At 43.9% G+C, this 18,650-nt stretch overlaps 1 pseudogene; it reads right to left on the reverse strand.

Moving 5' to 3' along the window:
* Positions 1-18,650, reverse strand: part of LOC125798676 (guanine nucleotide-binding protein subunit beta-like protein 1) — a 42,692-nt pseudogene that overhangs the window by 23,527 nt on the left and 515 nt on the right.

Consider the following 18,650-nt stretch of genomic DNA (forward strand, 5'->3'; position numbering starts at 1 on the left):
ATGAGGAGAAAACAGGGATTAGAGAAGAATGGAGAGAAGACCAGAAGCTGAAAGAATGGAGGAAAGAGACGAAGGAAGGAAAGGAAAAAAGGAGGAATGGAAAGAGATAGTTAAAGATAGTTAAAAGCTTCCTCTCCCGGGTGGTTGGATACATCTGGAATAAAGGCGAGGAGAAGAGAAGAGTGGGATAAGAGAGAGAGAAAGAGAGAGAGAGAGGGAGAGAGAGAGAGGGATGAGATGATGAGGGAGGAAAGATAAATGATGAATCAGATGATGGGTTTATGGAACTCTCTACAACCTGAGAACTGACAGCAGGGCTATTAACTCTGTCTTTAAATTCAGCCGGAGGGGAAGATCTCTTCTTCTTCTTCTCCTTCTTCTCCTTCTTGCTCTTCTTCTTCTTCTTCTTCTTCTTCTTCTCCTTCTTGCTCTTCTTCTTCTTCTTCTCCTTCTTGCTCTTCTTCTTCTTCTTCTCCTTGCTCTTCTTCTTCTTCTTCTTCTCCTTCTTCTCCTTCTTGCTCTTCTTCTTCTTCTTCTTCTTCTTCTTCTTCTTCTTCTTCTCCTCCTCCTCCTTCTACTTCTTCTTCTTCTCCTTCTCCTTCTTCTTCTTGCTCTTCTTCTCCTTCTTCTTCTTCTTTCATATCGTTTTCACACCAGAACTATCTGGTTCTGGTTAAATCGGACTTTAGTGCAGTTTGATTATTTAAGTGTGAAAACAGTAAATCACACTCAGATTCGGATCAGAACAACCGGTCCGATCCCAATCGAACTCCGGAGCTTTAGTTCTCTTGTGGTGAGAACGTAATCCGGTCTCGATCTGACCCAGATATAAAATATACTCCTTTAATTTGAGCTAAACTGCTGATAAGCTGCAGTTAAATCTGAAATATATTAGCCAGAAAATGCTAATTATCACAGCTATAAACAAACGCTGTCTCTGCTGCTGCTCCACGCTGTTTACACACATGCTCTGTGCTGCATTCACTGCGTTTACTATACCAAAATGTACATTCTGAATCACCCCCTGGCTCAAAAACAGCATTTACAGAATCTTCTCACTATATTTACTTTCGCACCAGAGAGCTCTGACCAATCAAAAGAGACTCTGATGTGCTCGCGTGGTTTATTGATGCTTTTTTTTGTTTGTTTTAGTTTAGGTTTTTATACCTGTGTGAAAACAAACCAAACAGAGAGAGAAACTGAAGCTCCAAATAAACAAACTCATCAACTGATCCAGATCATAGAAGCTTTCACAACTACAGGTGTGAAAAAGTTCTTTTTTTTTAATGGTTCTTCATCATGTTCTCTGATTTTCTTCTATCTATTCTTGGTTCCTCAGTAATTTTTACTCAAGAGCCTTCTTGAGGTTCTCTAATGAGGTTCTACTCAAATGGTTCCAGATCATTTTTTACTTTTCAATATTGTTCATTTGTTTTGTTTCTTCCTCTTTATATACAGGATTTGGTTCTCCTCAGTGGTTCTTCATCATGCATCAGATAGCTCTTCCTTTCTAGTCTTGGTTTCTCCCAGCGGTTCTTCCTGAAGAGTTTTATTTTTTATTATTTGGTTCTGATCAATGGCTCATCATGCTTTTAGAGATTTTCTTCTTCTTGGGAGTTTTGGTCCTGTAGAGAAATCAGAGTAGCTCCTGCTGCTGTTTCTACTATTTATAGCGTTTATGGAACTATTAAAAAAATATTTCAGGTCTTGGTTCTTCTCATTTAGTGGTTCCATCTCAAGCTTATACAAGATCTACCTGTGCAGCATTGTGCAGCGCCCTCTGTTGGTGACGTATGACGTGACGTTTTGACGGTTTCACCAAAACTGGTGGAAACACGGGCTGGTTTCTTAAAAAGCTTCATGGTTCTTAAAAGCCTTTCAGGAACCAAAGCTATTTTGGTGGAAAAGCTCTATTAGTGGTTCTTTGGAAGTTTTGCTTTCAGCTTTAGTTCTTGTTCTTGTTTTTAGTAGATATTTCCGTCTTTTAGGTCAAGCTTGTGTAAGTTCCATCTTTTGAGTCTTGGTTCTTTTTAGTGTTGGTTCTTTTACTATATCTTCAAGAGTCCTCTCATAACACTTTTCCACCAACGTGGAACTATGGCACCGTTATGATTTGCAAACCTAATTCTAAATGGTTTGCACTGATTCCAACAATAAAAGTAGATTCCAAAACCAAGAACGTTCGTTTGCTGTGGAAACCGAAGAATACGAGGTTCTTCTCCAGCGTGAATTGTGATTAAACCTGTTTACCACCATTGTGCAGCGCCCTCTGTTGATGACGTATTACGTGACGTTTTAACGTTTCATCAAAACTGGTGGAAATGTGAGCTGGTTTGTTAAAAAGCATCACGGTCCTTATAAGCCTGAATGGAACTGGTTCAAGAACCAGAGTTCTTGTGCTGGAAAAGCGCTATGAGTGGTTATTAGGAAGTTTTTCATTCAGCTTTAAGTCTTTTCGTTAGTTCTTCTCATACTCTGAGATTTTTCCTTTTTCAGGTCTTGGTTGCTCTCACTCAGTGGTTCCATTTACACCAACAAAAGTAGGTTCTTAAACCAAGAACGTTCATTTACTGTGGGAAGTGAACAATACAAGGTTCTTCAACATGAACAGTGGCCGCTTCTGTTCACCACCACTGTGTATCGCCCTCTGTTGATGACGTATGATGTGACGTTTTGGCAGTTTCACCAAAACTGGAAAAAAGCACTATTAGTGGTTCTTTGGAAGTTTTGCTGTTCAGTATTGGTTCTCTCAGTGGTTCCATCTCAAGCTTGTACAAGATCTACTTGTGCAGCGCCCTCTGTTGGTGACGTTTTGACAGTTTGCAAACCTAATTTTGAATCGGTTTGCACTGTTTCTAACAATAAAAGTAGATTCCAGAACCAAGAACGTTCGTTCGCTGCAGAAAACCGAAGAATACAAGGTTCTTCTCCAGCGTGAATCGTGATGAAACCTGTTTACCACCATTGTGCAGCGCCCTCTGTTGATCACGTATGATGTGACATTTTGGCGGTTTCACCAAAACTGGTGGAAACGTGGGAGTTCTTTTGGTGAAAAAAAGCCCCATTAGTGGTTCTTTGGAAGTTTTGCTTTTCAGTATTGGTTCTTGTTCTTAGTAGATTTTTCCATCTTCAGGTCTTGGTTCCTCTTAGTGGTTCCATCCCCAAGCTTGTACAAGATCTACCTGTGCAGCATTGTGCAGCGCCCTCTGTTGGTGACGTATGACGCGACATGACTGGTGGAAACATGGGCTGGTTTGTTAAAAAAGCATCACGGTTCTTATAAGCGTTTGCAGAACCAAAGCTATTTTTTTTTTGGTGGAAAAGCTCTATTAGTGGTTCTTTGGAAGTTTTGCTTTCAGCTTTGGTTCTTGTTCTTGTTTTTAGTAGATATTTCCATCTTTCAGGTTAAGCTTGTACAAGTTCTACCTTTGGAGACTTGGTTCTTTTTAGTGGTTCTTCTGCAAGATCTGGAGATGTTTCAGTTTGAGCTGTTTTCCAGACACTGTTGTAAAAGAATGTCCAGAATCAGGGTTCTAGAAAAGGAGTGCAGGACCAGAGGTCCAGAAGTCGGGCCGTAAAACAGGTCGTATGATGGATGTCCTGCGGTTCCTCCAGACAGAAAAGCAGAGAGAACTCCTGATCCGGAACAGCAGCGTTCCGACAGCACATACGGAACCGATCGGGAGACGCTAGCTGAGGGGTGACGTCAGGGTTCTGCAGGGTGATGAGCTGAGAGAGACGGATATCTGTATCAGAACATCATTTCCTTTTCATCACCAGCCTTTCTCTTCTCAACCGTTCATCATCATCACCACCCTCACCACGGCATCGACTCCGAGCCCCTACACCAATCACACGCCACTCTGCCTTCAGTCACTACAGATCACCACTGAGCACCAATCACAATCACTACAGCTACAGATACCTCACATTCAATACTCTCACTGAATTCAGGCTTTCAGTTAACAGCTGTGCTGAACTCATCAAGAGTTAATTACTTGAATTTCTTGTCTCTTAATGTAAAGTTTGAGAGCATCAGTTAAAGTAAAGTAGTGAAGAGGTAGAGTTACAGGTATACAGTGAATATATATAGTGAATATTTGAGTAATGTTCGAATCCAGATTATGAGAAGAAACAACTACTCAACTAAATAAAGAAAAGTAAAAAAAATAAATCTGAAAAGAAGAATTTTTTTTTCAAAAACTTTGAAAGTATCTTCAAGTCACCGCAAACAAGATAATCAAAAACTTTATGATGATGATAGAACTGGCACTCATCAGGACCGCACCAGGTAGGGAAGACAGGATAATCACTTCACTACTCAATTACTATGTAGTAAAGATAATAAAACAAATAAAAACAATAAATGAGAAGTTGTATCTAAACTTAACTTTTGATTGGTACTGTACACTTCCATTAAAATAGATTATATCTTTATATTGTTCTTTATATTGTGTCAGATAGAAGTTAAAAAATGCTTCAAAAAAAGTAAAATTTCCTCTGAAATCCTGTTGATATTTTGAAAATACGTTGGAAATAAGTTTTTTGAGTGACCATGGCGATATTTAGCAAAAGTGTGCTCAACAGCTCAACTTTTTTTCTAGAATCTCACCAATATTTCCAGAATAATTCAATTAATATTTTAAATACTGAACTTACAGTAAGTACAGTATCAGTGTTTGAAGTTGGGCTCGTGTCTATGTTACCTCCTGACTCTCTTACTCTAGTTAAGCTATAAATACATATTCATAAAGCTTTTTAAGAGTTCAGAAATAATCAATATTTGATGGAATAAACCTGGTGGTTTTTAATCACAGTTTTTTTTTCAAGCATCTTGGCATCATGTTCTCCTCCACCAGTCTTACACACTGCTTTTGGATAACTTTATGCTGCTTTACTCCTGGTGCAAAAATTCAAGCAGTTCAGTTTGGTGGTTTGATGGTTTGTGATCATCCATCTTCCTCTTGATTATATTCCAGAGGTTTTTAATTTGGTAAAATCAAGGAAACTCATAATTTTTTTTCAGAGCTGTATATAAATATATGTTGATATATTTGATTCTGGGTTTGTGTATTAGTGAAACTGCAGTAACGGTTACAGATGGACGTGTTGGAGATTTGATGATGTTCTGCTCTTTGATGTCCCACCACACACACACACACACACACACACACACGTTATTAATGATGCCAACGGCGGGCAGCGCCACCTCTCATCACATCTGACGCAGCGTGGGCGACTCAACCACCCAGAGAGCCTGCAGCCAAACAACTGCCACAGTGTGTGTGTGTGTGTGTGTGTGTAGTGTGTGTGTGTGTGTGTGTTCTACCTGCCAAAAGTCCTGGGACGCGCACAAGCACGGGCGGAAAACCCATAAATATTACAAAAGCAGATATTAATTAACCATAAAAATAATTACAGACCTTCCTTCTTCAAACACTCAGGAAATAAAACCTTCAGCAGTGTTTACCAAACACACACACACACACACACACACACACACTCACATAACACACACACTCGCGTGAACTCTTGCTCACACTCTTACGCACATACACACTTGTATACACTCACACACACTAGTAAAGACACAAACACACTGCACACAATACTGGAATACTGCATGTACATACTATACTATACATACTACTGGCATACACACACTCTACAGACACTACACACACACACACACACACACACACTAGTGCACATGCACTCTCGCACACACTAATACACTCATGCACACACACACACTAAATTCCATGTGCACTCACTCTATATATACACACTTAACACGCATGCACTCTCGCACAAGTCACAATCTCACATATACACTCTCTCGCACGCCACACACACACACTATGCATTCATGCACAGCGTGCACACTCTCACAAGGCACATTGTACACTGTTGCACTGCACACACCCACACTATATATACACACACTATACACTTGCGCGAACTCTCGCACACACTCATATACACTCACACACACTAGTAAAGGCACCAACACACTGCAATATTACATGTACATACTAAATACACTGGTGTACACATACACTACATATATATATATATATATATATATATATATATATATATATATATATACACTAAACACACATTAGTGCACACACACTCTCACACACTAATGCACACACACTATTCTATGAGCACTCTTACACACACACTAATAGACTCTCATGCACATACTATACACACTACACACGCACACACTCACACTCTTTATATACACACTTAACATGCATGCACTCTCGCACTACATGCACACTCTCACAAGGCACATTCTCTTGCATTGCTCACACCCACACTATATATACACACACTATACCTTTGTGTCAAAGTCAAAGTGTTTTTTATTGTCATTTCAGCTATATACAGAGTACACAGTGAAACGAAACAACATTCCTCCAGGGACCATGGTGCACATAAACACAGTGTAGACAGAACAATAGTGCAACAGTACAAAAGTGCAGACAGACAATACAACACCATACAGACAAAGAATAATAAATAACAAGACAGTGTGCAAATTATGCAGTGTGCAAAAAAGACCAGTGAGGTAGTAATTACCTCTATTTCACAGTGTGCAATAGAGTCCAGTGAGGTAGTAGGGTTTTTAGTGTTTTCCATTTTCTGGGGTAAGTGGGGTAAGAGTGTGTGTGCGTGTACAGAAAAACCATCAGTTCAGTCTCTGCAGTTGAGGAGTCTGATGGCTTGGGGGTAGAAGCTGTTGCAGAACCTGGTCGTGCTGGACCGGATGCTGCGGTACCTTCTTCCCGAAGGCAGGAGGGAGAACAGTTCGTGTGAGGGATGGGTGGGGTCATTCACAATGCTGGTTGCTTTGCGGATGCTGCGGGTGGTGTAAATGTCCGTGATGGAGGGGAGAGAGACGCCGATGATCCTCTCAGCTGTCCTCACAATACGCTGGAGGGTCTTGCGGTCAGAGACGGTGCAGGTCCCAAACCAGGCAGTGATGCAGCTGCTCAGGATGCTCTCAATGGTCCCTCTATAGAAGAGTGTGAGGATGGGTGGAGGGAGACGGGCCTTTCTCAGCTTCCGGAGGAAGTAGAGACGCTGCTGGGCTTTCTTGGCTGTAGAGCTGGTGTTCAGGGTCCAGGTGAGGTTATCTGCTAAGTGGACACCAAGGAACTTGGTGCTCTTAACAATCTCCACAGAGGACCCGTCGATGTTGAGTGGAGAGTGGGTGTGTTGTGCTCTCCTGAAGTCAACAACCATTTCCTTTGTCTTGTCCACATTCAGGTGAAGGTTGTTGACTGTACACCAGTCTGTCAGCCGCTGCACCTCCTCTCTGTATGCTGACTCGTCGCCTTTGGTGATGAGACCCAGCACAGTTGTATCATCGGCGAATTTGATAAAGCTGTTAGAACTGTGTTTTGCAGCACAGTCATGAGTCAGCAGGGTGAACAGCAGAGGACTCAGGACACTGCCCTGGGGGGCCCCCGTGTTCAGTGTGATGGTGCTGGAGGTGCTGCCCCCGAACCGGACTGACTGGGGTCTCCCCGTCAGAAAGTCCAGGATCCAGTTGCAGAGGGGGGTGTTGAGGCCGAGCGAGCTTAGCTTCCTGATGAGGTTCTGTGGGATGATGGTGTTGAATGCTGAACTGAAGTCTATAAACAGCATTCTGACATAAGTTTCCTTCTTCTCCAGGTGGGTGAGGGAGAGATGAAGGGTGGTGGTGATGGCATCGTCCGTGGAGCGATTGGGATGATACGCAAACTGCAGGGGGTCCAGTGAAGAGGGCAGTTGTGTCTTGATGTTCCTCATGACTAGCTTCTCGAAGCACTTCATGATGATGGGTGTAAGTGCAACGGGACGGTAGTCATTGAGGCAGGACACTGTGGACTTCTTCGGCACGGGGACGATGGTGGTGGACTTGAGGCACGTTGGGACAGTGGCGCTGCACAGGGAGATGTTGAAGATGTCCGTGAGAACATCTGTCAGCTGGTCTGCGCACTCCCTGAGCACTCTGCCGGGGATGTTGTCTGGTCCTGCAGCTTTTCGTGGGTTGACTCTGCGCAGAGTGTTCCTCACATCCACTGCAGTCAGGCACAACACCTGCTCGTCCGGCTTGGGCATGGTCTTTCTCACCATCGTGTTGTTTTGTGCCTCAAACCGTGCATAAAAGTTGTTCAGGGCATCAGGGAGGGAGGCATCACGTTCACAGGACGGTGGCATTGTCCTGTAGTTGGTGATTGCCTGGATGCCCTGCCACATGCACCGCGCGTCACCCGTGTCCTTGAAGTGGCTGTGGATTCTCTGGGCGTGTGCGCGCTTTGCCTCTCTGAAGGCTCTTGACAGGTCGGCTCTCGCTTTCCTCAGGGCCACCTTGTCACCCACTCTGAAGGCGGAGTCGCGGGTCCTCAGCAGCGCACGTACCTCAGCAGTCATCCAAGGCTTCTGGTTTGGGCGTGTGGTGATGGTCTTGGAGACAGTGACATCATCAATACACTTGCTGATGTAGCCAGTGACTGATGCTGCATACTCCTCCAAATCAACAGAATCGCCTTCAGTAGCAGCCTCCCTAAACATGTCCCATGCAGTGCACTCAAAACAGTCCTGAAGGGCAGAGATGGAGCCTGCCGGCCAGGTTTTCACCTGCTTCTGAACTGGTCTGGAGCGTCTGATGAGTGGTGTGTATGTTGGTGTCAGCCAAACACACATGTGATCCGAGAAAGCGAGGTGGGGGCGGGGCTCCGCCTGGTACGCGCTGGGGATGTTTGTGTAAACAAGATCCAGCACGCTCGCTCCTCTCGTTGCAAAGTTCACATGTTGGTGGAATTTAGGGAGCACTGACTTGAGATTTGCGTGGTTGAAATCTCCGGCGATAATAAACAGTCCGTCTGGGTGTTTGTTTTGCAGATCGCTGATAGTCCGATAGAGTTCACACAGAGCCTCTTTAGCATTAGCACCAATGCTAGCGCTGGGTGGGATGTAGACAGCAGCTATTAGCACGGCGGAGAACTCCTGTACTAAATAAAAAGGTCTGCACTTGACTATCAGGAACTCCACCAGCGGAGAGCAGTGTTTGGCGACAGTCACAGCGTTGTTACACCATTCCGTGTTGATGTAAACACACACGCCTCCACCGCGGGTCTTCCTGCATAGAGCCGCGCTTCTATCGGCTCTGAACGCGGTTAGCCCGGCTAGCTGAATGGCGCTGTCCGGAATGTTGTCGTTCAGCCACGATTCCACAAAAACCAAAGCACAGCAGTCTCTGAACTCACGCTGGGTTGTTCGCTGGAGTCGGATGTAGTCCAGTTTATTGTCACGGGAACAGACATTTGCAAGAAAGAGCGATGGTATAGCCGGCCGGCTAGGACTAGCCTTTAGCCTCGCGCGGATCCCAGCTCTGCTTCCGCTTACGCTTGCGATGGCACTTCCGCTGGGCTCCGGCGTCAGGAAACACCGCGGGCTGGCGGCCTGGGTCTCTTAGCAGGCTAAGCTCAAGTAGCGTCTGCAGAACCTCGTCCGGTAGCGTGTTTTCTGGCTGGTTTCTCCACTGTAGCAGGGTCTGGCGGTGGTAGAACATGTGCACGGGTGTTCCGATGCACATATTTGCAGGAAATAAACGGAAAAAACGACAAATAGTAACACAAAAGCACCATTTAATGGACCCGGAGCGGCCGCTGCGTGTTAACGCGCCGCCATCTTGGGTGGGGGGTTGTGTACTCTCGCACTAGACACACACATTGTGCCTAATGCGAGAGTGCACAAGTTTATACTCTTTTGCACTGCACATACCCACACTATATATACACACACACGTCTTGCACGACACACACCCACACTATACATACACACTATACACTCGCACAGCACGCACACTCTCACAAAGCGCACTCTCCCTCGGTGTGCACACACACTCGCACAGCGTGCACACACACTCGCACAGCGTGCACACACACTCGCACAGCGTGCACACACACTCGCACAGCGTGCACACTCTCTCACACAGCGTGCACACTCTCTCGCACAGCGTGCACACTCTCTCGCACAGCGTGCACACTCTCTCGCACAGCGTGCACACTCTCTCACACAGCGTGCACACTCTCTCACACAGCGTGCACACTCTCTCGCACAGCGTGCACACTCTCTCGCACAGCGTGCACACTCTCTCGCACAGCGTGCACACTCTCTCGCACAGCGTGCACACACACTCGCACAGCGTGCACACACACTCGCACAGCGTGCACACACACTCGCACAGCGTGCACACACACTCGCACAGCGTGCACACTCTCGCACAGCGTGCACACTCTCTCGCACAGCGTGCACACTCTCTCGCACAGCGTGCACACTCTCTCGCACAGCGTGCACACTCTCTCGCACAGCGTGCACACTCTCTCGCACAGCGTGCACACTCTCTCGCACAGCGTGCACACACACTCGCACAGCGTGCACACTCTCTCGCACAGCGTGCACACTCTCTCGCACAGCGTGCACACTCTTTCGCACAGCGTGCACACACACTCGCACAGCGTGCACACACACTCGCACAGCGTGCACACACACTCGCACAGCGTGCACACTCTCTCGCACAGCGTGCACACACACTCGCACAGCGTGCACACACACTCGCACAGCGTGCACACACACTCGCACAGAGTGCACACACACTCGCACAGAGTGCACACACACTCGCACAGAGTGCACACACACTCGCACAGCGTGCACACTGTCAGTGCTGGGTGCAGTAGTGAGTTGATGGTGATATATGGTGCTGGTAGAGGAGGGTAATTACAGGATGGGGTTCTGGGACGAGCCGCTGGAACAGCTTCCCAAACCGGGACACACTCTCACACATACTCTCACACACACACTCTCACACACACACTCTCACACACACACTCTCACACACACACTCTCACACACTGTAAATCACTCTATACACACTATACACACACACACACACAGTTATGTGCCAATCTACTGGAAAATAATAACGCAAAAACTACATGCAAAAATACATTTGAAAAATTAAGAAATTTAAATTGCACAAAAATATTTAATATTAATTTAATTTAATATTTAGTACTTTACCACAACGGGACAATAGATTAAAAAAAGCAAACCGTAAAAGGATTTTTTTTTTGTTTATACAAGAACATAAATAAAAGTATAAAAAAGGACACATTATGTAAATGTGTGTAAAAAAAATACTTAAAATGTCTAACATGTTTAACTTTTTTTAAAGTTATATAAAAAATAATATATCATAATCAAAAGTACAAATGAAAAGGTTTTTAAAAAAACAGTGCGAACTGAACCTTCTCTTAACTAAATAAACCACTGTCACCAATCACAGCATTTATAACAGTATATATACACAGTATAAGCCCCGCCCCCTCCCCGCCCACTCAGTTTTAATCACTGTCACTGGTTCAAACTAAACACGGCAAATTAGAGACTTTAGGAAGAGACCCGTTATGAATTTCTGCATTTACGTTAAATACGTTAAATACAGTACACAAGAAATGAGCTTTGGTCCAGAATTGCTTTTTTTGGACATTAAAGGGGACTTTTATATCTGTTTTTAATTTAGAATGGATCTAGATGTTCTATTAAAAATATGTTCATAAACAAAAAAATAAGTTCTTTAAACAAAATCACTCAAAAATAAAGATAAAGATCTCAACAGCTTATTCTATTCTTACCAGTTTCAGTTCAGTTTCTTACATCATCTAATTACTCACTTTGGACATTAGTTACAGATCCCTCCCTCAGAAGAAGTCTGCTGGCTAATCCTGCTGTGTACTGTCTGAGGTTCTCAAGCAGCAGACCAGCAGAAATGAATTTTTTTTTTCTTCAACTAATCTAGTGGGTGGGGTTCTGATGGGGGTTGACGGTTGAGGGGAGGAGCCACTGTGGTTCTATGCAGGTTTCCTGGTTTATTGTGACATCACAACAAGGGAGGAGCATCCAAACGGCTCATAGAAGTAAATGATTCCTGATACTTTTTTCAAACTTTTTTCAGCTGATTTAGTGCTTGGAAATATTGGTAATATTCAGGTGGTGTTCAGGTGATGTTCAGGTGATCTTACCTGCCACATCTTCATACACATCAGCATCCCCCGCGTCGAGTCTGGAATTAATGAGCAAACAGGAGTCTGAGTTTCCAACTCCACCACTTTAATCTATAAAACAACACAAAACAGCAGAGATTAACAAATACACAATATATATATATATATATATATATATAATAATAGAAACTATAAATTACTATTTGTTGAACACTTTCAATATCTTACAAGATATACAGTAACAAAACACAGTACATTTACCTCAGCAGTGCTATATTAAAAAATACATTCTGAACAAACAGTCGGCTCAGTTAATGTTACTATTCTAGTCCTGTACAGCCACTATGAAACACTGCAAATTTACTTAAGTTAGAGTAAAATAGTTGTTGTTTTAATAAATTAGTCTGGCTTTTCACTAATACTCAGTTTCACCTGAATACTTTGTCAAATGAAAATTGTGCATATTTAATCAAAACTTTAAATCGTACACTGACTAGTAAGTTTTAGTAATGTGCCTCAAACCTGACTACTGACATCATTTTTATTATTATTATTATTATTAGGCAAAAAACACTAATCTAATCATTCAAAAACATAACAATGATGTTTTCTTTGAAAAAGAAGAGAAAGTTACATTACAGGCTACTTAATTTATGTAATGGTGAAAAAAGATATATATATATGTTCGGTTTTTGATAGTAGCCTTTGACTAAATGTTTAATTTTGTTCAGTTTTAACCACAAATCTAATTTTCAACACATCCCTAATAATAGTATGGCATATTATCATATCACATTGTATGCAAAAATATATATATATATTTTGTGCAATATTTAGCAAAAATAATATTTATTATTTTATGAAAATAGGGTTTTTGTAAGGTACTTTTTACTAAATAGACAAACATTTTTACAGATAATATAGTTTTTACTGAATGCACTAAATAACTGATTAAAATGTAATATATATATATATTTAAACTCATACTGTATGAATTAACAGTAGATCTAAAGGTTCAGCTGGATTCTGCACTAAAACCACATGAAGAACAGTCTGTGTTTCTCATATAAAAGAAATTAATAGCTGTTAATGACGTTAATTAGGGTCTGGATGTTTTGACGATACTGACACATCAATCAGACCGGGGGAAGTATAGCCCCGCCCCCGTCCCGGGGGTGTGGTCAGACCTGTTTGTTTGTGGTGAAATCTGTCTGAACTGAGGGAGAGAGATCAGCTCTTCACTTTATCAAGTTCAGACTTGATTCTGTTTCACTAAAAACAGACGAACGAGACGCAGCTCAGAGTCAGGAGAACAACGGGACCTCCGTCCTGCTGTATCATCCTGTTACAGCCCTGTTACAGCCCTGTTACAACACTGTTACAGCCCTGTTACAACACTGTTACAACGCTGTTACAACGCTGTTACAACACTGTTACAACACTGTTACAACGCTGTTACAACACTGTTACAACACTGTTACAACACTGTTACAACACTGTTACAACACTGTTACTGTCCTGTTACAACGCTGATACTGTCCTGTTACAACCCTGTTACTGTCCTGTTACAACCCTGTTACTGTACTGTTACAACCCTGTTACTGTACTGTTACAACACTGTTACAACACTGTTACAACACTGTTACAACACTGTTACAACACTGTTACTGTCCTGTTACAACGCTGTTACTGTCCGGTAACAACCCTGTTACTAACAGCCCTGTTACAACCCTGTTACTGTACTGTTACAACACTGTTACAACACTGTTACAACACTGTTACAACACTGTTACAACACTGTTACTGTCCTGTTACAACGCTGTTACTGTCCGGTAACAACCCTGTTACTAACAGCCCTGTTACAACCCTGTTACTGTCCTGTTACTGTCCTGTTACAACGCTGATACTGTCCTGTTACAACACTGTTACTGTCCGGTAACAACCCTGTTACTAACAGCCCTGTTATAAACCTGTTACGGCTCTGTTATAATGCTGTTACAGCCCTGTTATAGTGCTGTTACAGTTCTGTTATGACCCTAATACAGTGAACACTTAAAAATGATGAGTTTCTTTGATTTTACCAAATTGAAATCCTCTGGAATATAATCAAGAGGAAGATGGAGGATCACAAACCATCAAACCACCAAACTGAACTGCTTGAATTTTTACACCAGGAGTAAAGCAGCATAAAGTTATCCAAAAGCAGTGTGTAAGACTGGTGGAGGAGAACATGATGCCAAGATGCATGAAAAAGGATTATTCCACCAAATATTGATTATTTCTGAACTCTTAAAACTTTATGAATATGAACTTGTTTTCTTTGCATTATTTGAGGTCTGAAAGTTCTGCATCTTTTTTGTTATTTCAGTCATTTCTCATTTTCTGTAAATAAATGCTCTAAATGAGAATATTTTTATTTGTAATTTGGGAGAAATGTTGTCTGTAGTTTATAGAATAAAACAACAATGTTCATTTTACTCAAACATAAACCTATAAATAGTAAAATCAGAGAAACTGATTCAGAGAAACTGAAGTGCGACCTACATTTTTTATAGAGCTGAATATATTTAGTTTAGAGATCTTTATTAATCTTATTTAATGTGGAAAACAGTGCTAATAAGAACCACCTTCCACGAGCTGGAGCTTCCAAACATTTGGCTGGTACTGTACACACACACACACACACACACACACACACACACACACACACACACTCTCTTTTGGTATGCGCTGTGATTAGTACCGCAGGCTGTTAGGACATGACGGACGGGTCCGGGTCGGCGCTGCGGGTCTGAAGCTGATTGGTGGGGCGATTAAGATTCATCCTCGTTAAGAAGCTCAATTAAACTGCAATTATTAAAACCCTGTTCATATTTTAACATCCAACCACATCTGGAGCACAGCAACCACCCCCCCACCCCATCAACCCCCCAACCATCACCCATCACCATCACACTGTAAACAAAGAGACCTTTAACTGCTGCCTCATCCCCTCAGGAGAGAGAGAGAGAGAGAGAGAGAGAGAGAGAGAGAGAGAGAGAGAGAGACAGAGAGAGAGAGAGAGAGAGAGAGAGAGAGAGAGAGAGAGACAGAGAGAGAGACAGAGAGAGAGACTCATTTAAAAGAGAGACAGACAGCAGGAAAGGAAAAGTAAACAGTGAAAGATGTGAAACTCAGTGGGTGACGGACGGAAAGAAAAGAGAGAAAAACACAAAAAATAGAGATTATTAGACAGAGGTATCAGACAGACAGATAATAGACAGACAGATAGATGGACAAACAGACAGAAAGGCAGGTAGAGACATGGGCAGATAGACAGACGGACAAATCAATAAAAAAGGGGGAAAAAAGGGATAGACAAATAGATTTATACAAAGGTAGACAGACAGGTAGATTTACAGATAAACAGAGAAACAGACAGACAGACAAACAAAAGTACAGACAGACAGATACAAAGCTACAGACAGACAGAAGGACAGAAACAGACCACAAACAGACAGACAGATACAAAGCTACAGACAGACATACATCTAGAAACTGGCCTACAGACAGACATACAAGCAGGTAGACAGACAGAAGGATGGACAGACAGGGACAAACAGATAAATAAAAAACAGACAGATAGAGATGGATGTTAAATACACACACAGTCAGTAGTAGGAAGCTGACTCTGTGTACTGTCTCCGGGGCGATCTGTCTACCCACAATGCCCTGCAGCGCAGGATCCAGTTCCGCTCGCCACACACAGACAGGTCATTTGCATATGTGTAGCGAGTGTGTGTTTGAAGTCTGAACTGTAACCAAACACACTTTCGCTTTCTAGAAGAATAAATATACGACCAGATGTACCTGAAAACCCTCTCCTTTATTCAGCGTTTCTGCTGAAATCCACTGTTTACCCTGATTTTGTTTTAGTAACTGCGTCTCTACTGTCTCTGCTGTCTCTACTGCGTCTCTACTGTCTCTACTGTCCACAAAAGACTAGATCACACAGCAGGATATCTGTGAGGAAACTTATTGCATTCAGCCACAACATTAATGTTAGTAATATGAAGGCATTGAATGATGTCCCACCCTGTCCCCTACCTGTCCCTTACCTGTCCCTTACCCGTCCCTAACAGTCACTACCCGTCCCCACCCATCCTTATCAGTCCTTATTCATCCCTACCCATCCCAAACCTGACCCTACCCGTCCTTACTCATCCTTACCAGTCCTTTCCTTTCTCTATCTGTCCTCATTAGTCACTACCTGTCCCTACCAGTTCCTACCCATCCTTACCAATCCCTACAGTCCTCATCAGTTCTTTACCTGTCCTTACCCGTACTAACCAATCCCTACCCGTCCCTACCCACCTTATCTTCTCCTTACCAGTCCTTACTCGTTCCCAACTGTCCTTACCCATCCTTACCAGTTCCTACACAACCCAACCCATCCTTACCCGCCCTTATCCATCCCTACCTGTCTCAATCTGTTCTTACTCATCTGTCCTTAACCGTCTATATCCTACCAGTCCATATCCTCCCTGTCTGTATCCGTCCCTACCCGTCCTTATCAGTCCTTACCAGTCCCTACCCGTCATTATCCATCCTTACCCATCCCTATCCATCCCTACCGGTCCCTACCAGTTCCTGCTCGTCCCTACCAACCCTTACCTGTCCCCACCCATCTCTACCCATCCCTATCAATCCCCACCCTTTTTTTACCTGTCCCTACCAGTCCCCACCTGTCCCTTCTAATACTTACGCATCCCTATCTGTCTCTACCCGTCCCTACCAATTCTTACGTGTCTTCACCCGTCCCTACCCAACCCTACCACTCCTTACCCATCCCCATTAATCCTTCCCCGTCCCTATCCACCCTTACCTGTCTTTACCTGATGCTACCAGTCTCTACCAATCCTTCCCCTCCCCGTCCCCTGTCCTTATCCGTCCATAAACGTCCTTACCTATCCCTACCAGTCTCTACCCATCCTTCCCCTCCCCGTCCCGTCCTTATCCGTCCCTGTCCCCACCCGTCTCACCTCCTCGGTGTGCTGGGTTGGCAGTGCCAGCAGGGTTCTGGTGGACTCCAGTAGGCTGCACTGGCAGAATCCCACGCTGCCCGTGTGGAGAGAGTGTGTTACTGCAGCCCGACCTTCAGCCAGATCCCACACACACACTCTCATATCCCTACCCTGACTGAACACACACACACACACACACACACACACTCTATTGTATTACTCAGTATCTGCTGTATATTAACAGTATATTGTATATATATATGTAGAGTGTGGGGGTTCTGCAGGGCGGTTCTGTGGTACCTGAGGAACGTGTCGGTGGCTCGGACGGTTCTGATCCAGATAACTGAAGCTCCATTATGGCCGTCTAGAACCGTCTCTGCTCTCCGAGTGTTCAGGTTCCACACGTGTACAGAACCTTTACCTGACCTGCAATAAAAAAGTAAAAAAATGTGGAAAGAGAAATATTACAAGAAAGTAGAGAAGGAATTTAACCTAGAAATATTTGGATTATTTAGTTAAAAAGAATAAAAAAAACGAAGGAGGAATTAAAAGAAAGAAAAAACTAAAGGAAAGAAAGGGTTAAAAGAAATAAAAAGACTGAAGGTTTGAATTAAAGGAAAAAATAAAGAGAATGAAGAAATTATTGGATTATTTATTTAGAAAGCATTGAAAAAAGTATGGAAGAATTGAACAAAGGGGAAAATATAAAGAAAGAAAGGATTGAAAGTTTAAAGTTAGAACTGTATCAGATTGTAAACACCATGTATTGCAGGTAAACGAGTGATGGGCGGTGACTGGCTGTGACTGGCTGTGACGGGCTGTGACGGGCTGTGACGGGCTGTGATGGGCTGTGATGGGCTGTGATGGACTGTGATGGACTGTGATGGGCGGTGATGGGCGGTGATGGGCGGTGATGGGCGGTGATGGGCGGTGATGGGCGGTGATTGGCGGTGATGGGCTGTGATGGGCTGTGATGGGCTGTGATGGGCTGTGATGGGCTGTGATGGACTGTGATGGACTGTGATGGGCTGTGATTGGCGGTGATGGACTGTGACTGGTTGTATGGGCTAATGGGTTGTGATGAGCGGTGACGGGCGGTGATGTGCTGTGGTTGGCGGTGATGGACTGTGATGGGCTGTGGTTGGCTGTGACTGGCTGTGACTGGCTGTGATGGGCTGTGATGGGCTGTGATGGGCTGTGATGGACTGTGATGGGCTGTGATGGGCTGTGATGGGCTGTGATTGGCGGTGATGGGCTGTGATTGGCGGTGATGGGCTGTGATTGGCGGTGATTGGCGGTGATGGACTGTGACTGGTTGTATGGGCTAATGGGTTGTGATGAGCGGTGACTGGCGGTGATGTGCTGTGGTTGGCGGTGATGGACTGTGATGGGCTGTGACTGGCTGTGATGGGCTGTGATGGGCTGTGATGGGCTGTGATGGGCTGTGATGGGCTGTGATGGGCTGTGATGGACTGTGATTGGCGGTGATGGGCGGTGATGGGCTGTGATGGGCTGTGATGGGCTGTGATGGGCTGTGATGGGCGGTGATGGGCGGTGATGGGCGGTGATGGGCGGTGAT

The sequence above is a fragment of the Astyanax mexicanus genome, unplaced genomic scaffold (assembly GCF_023375975.1).
Source record: "Astyanax mexicanus isolate ESR-SI-001 unplaced genomic scaffold, AstMex3_surface scaffold_76, whole genome shotgun sequence".
NCBI classification, from domain to species: domain Eukaryota; kingdom Metazoa; phylum Chordata; class Actinopteri; order Characiformes; family Acestrorhamphidae; genus Astyanax; species Astyanax mexicanus.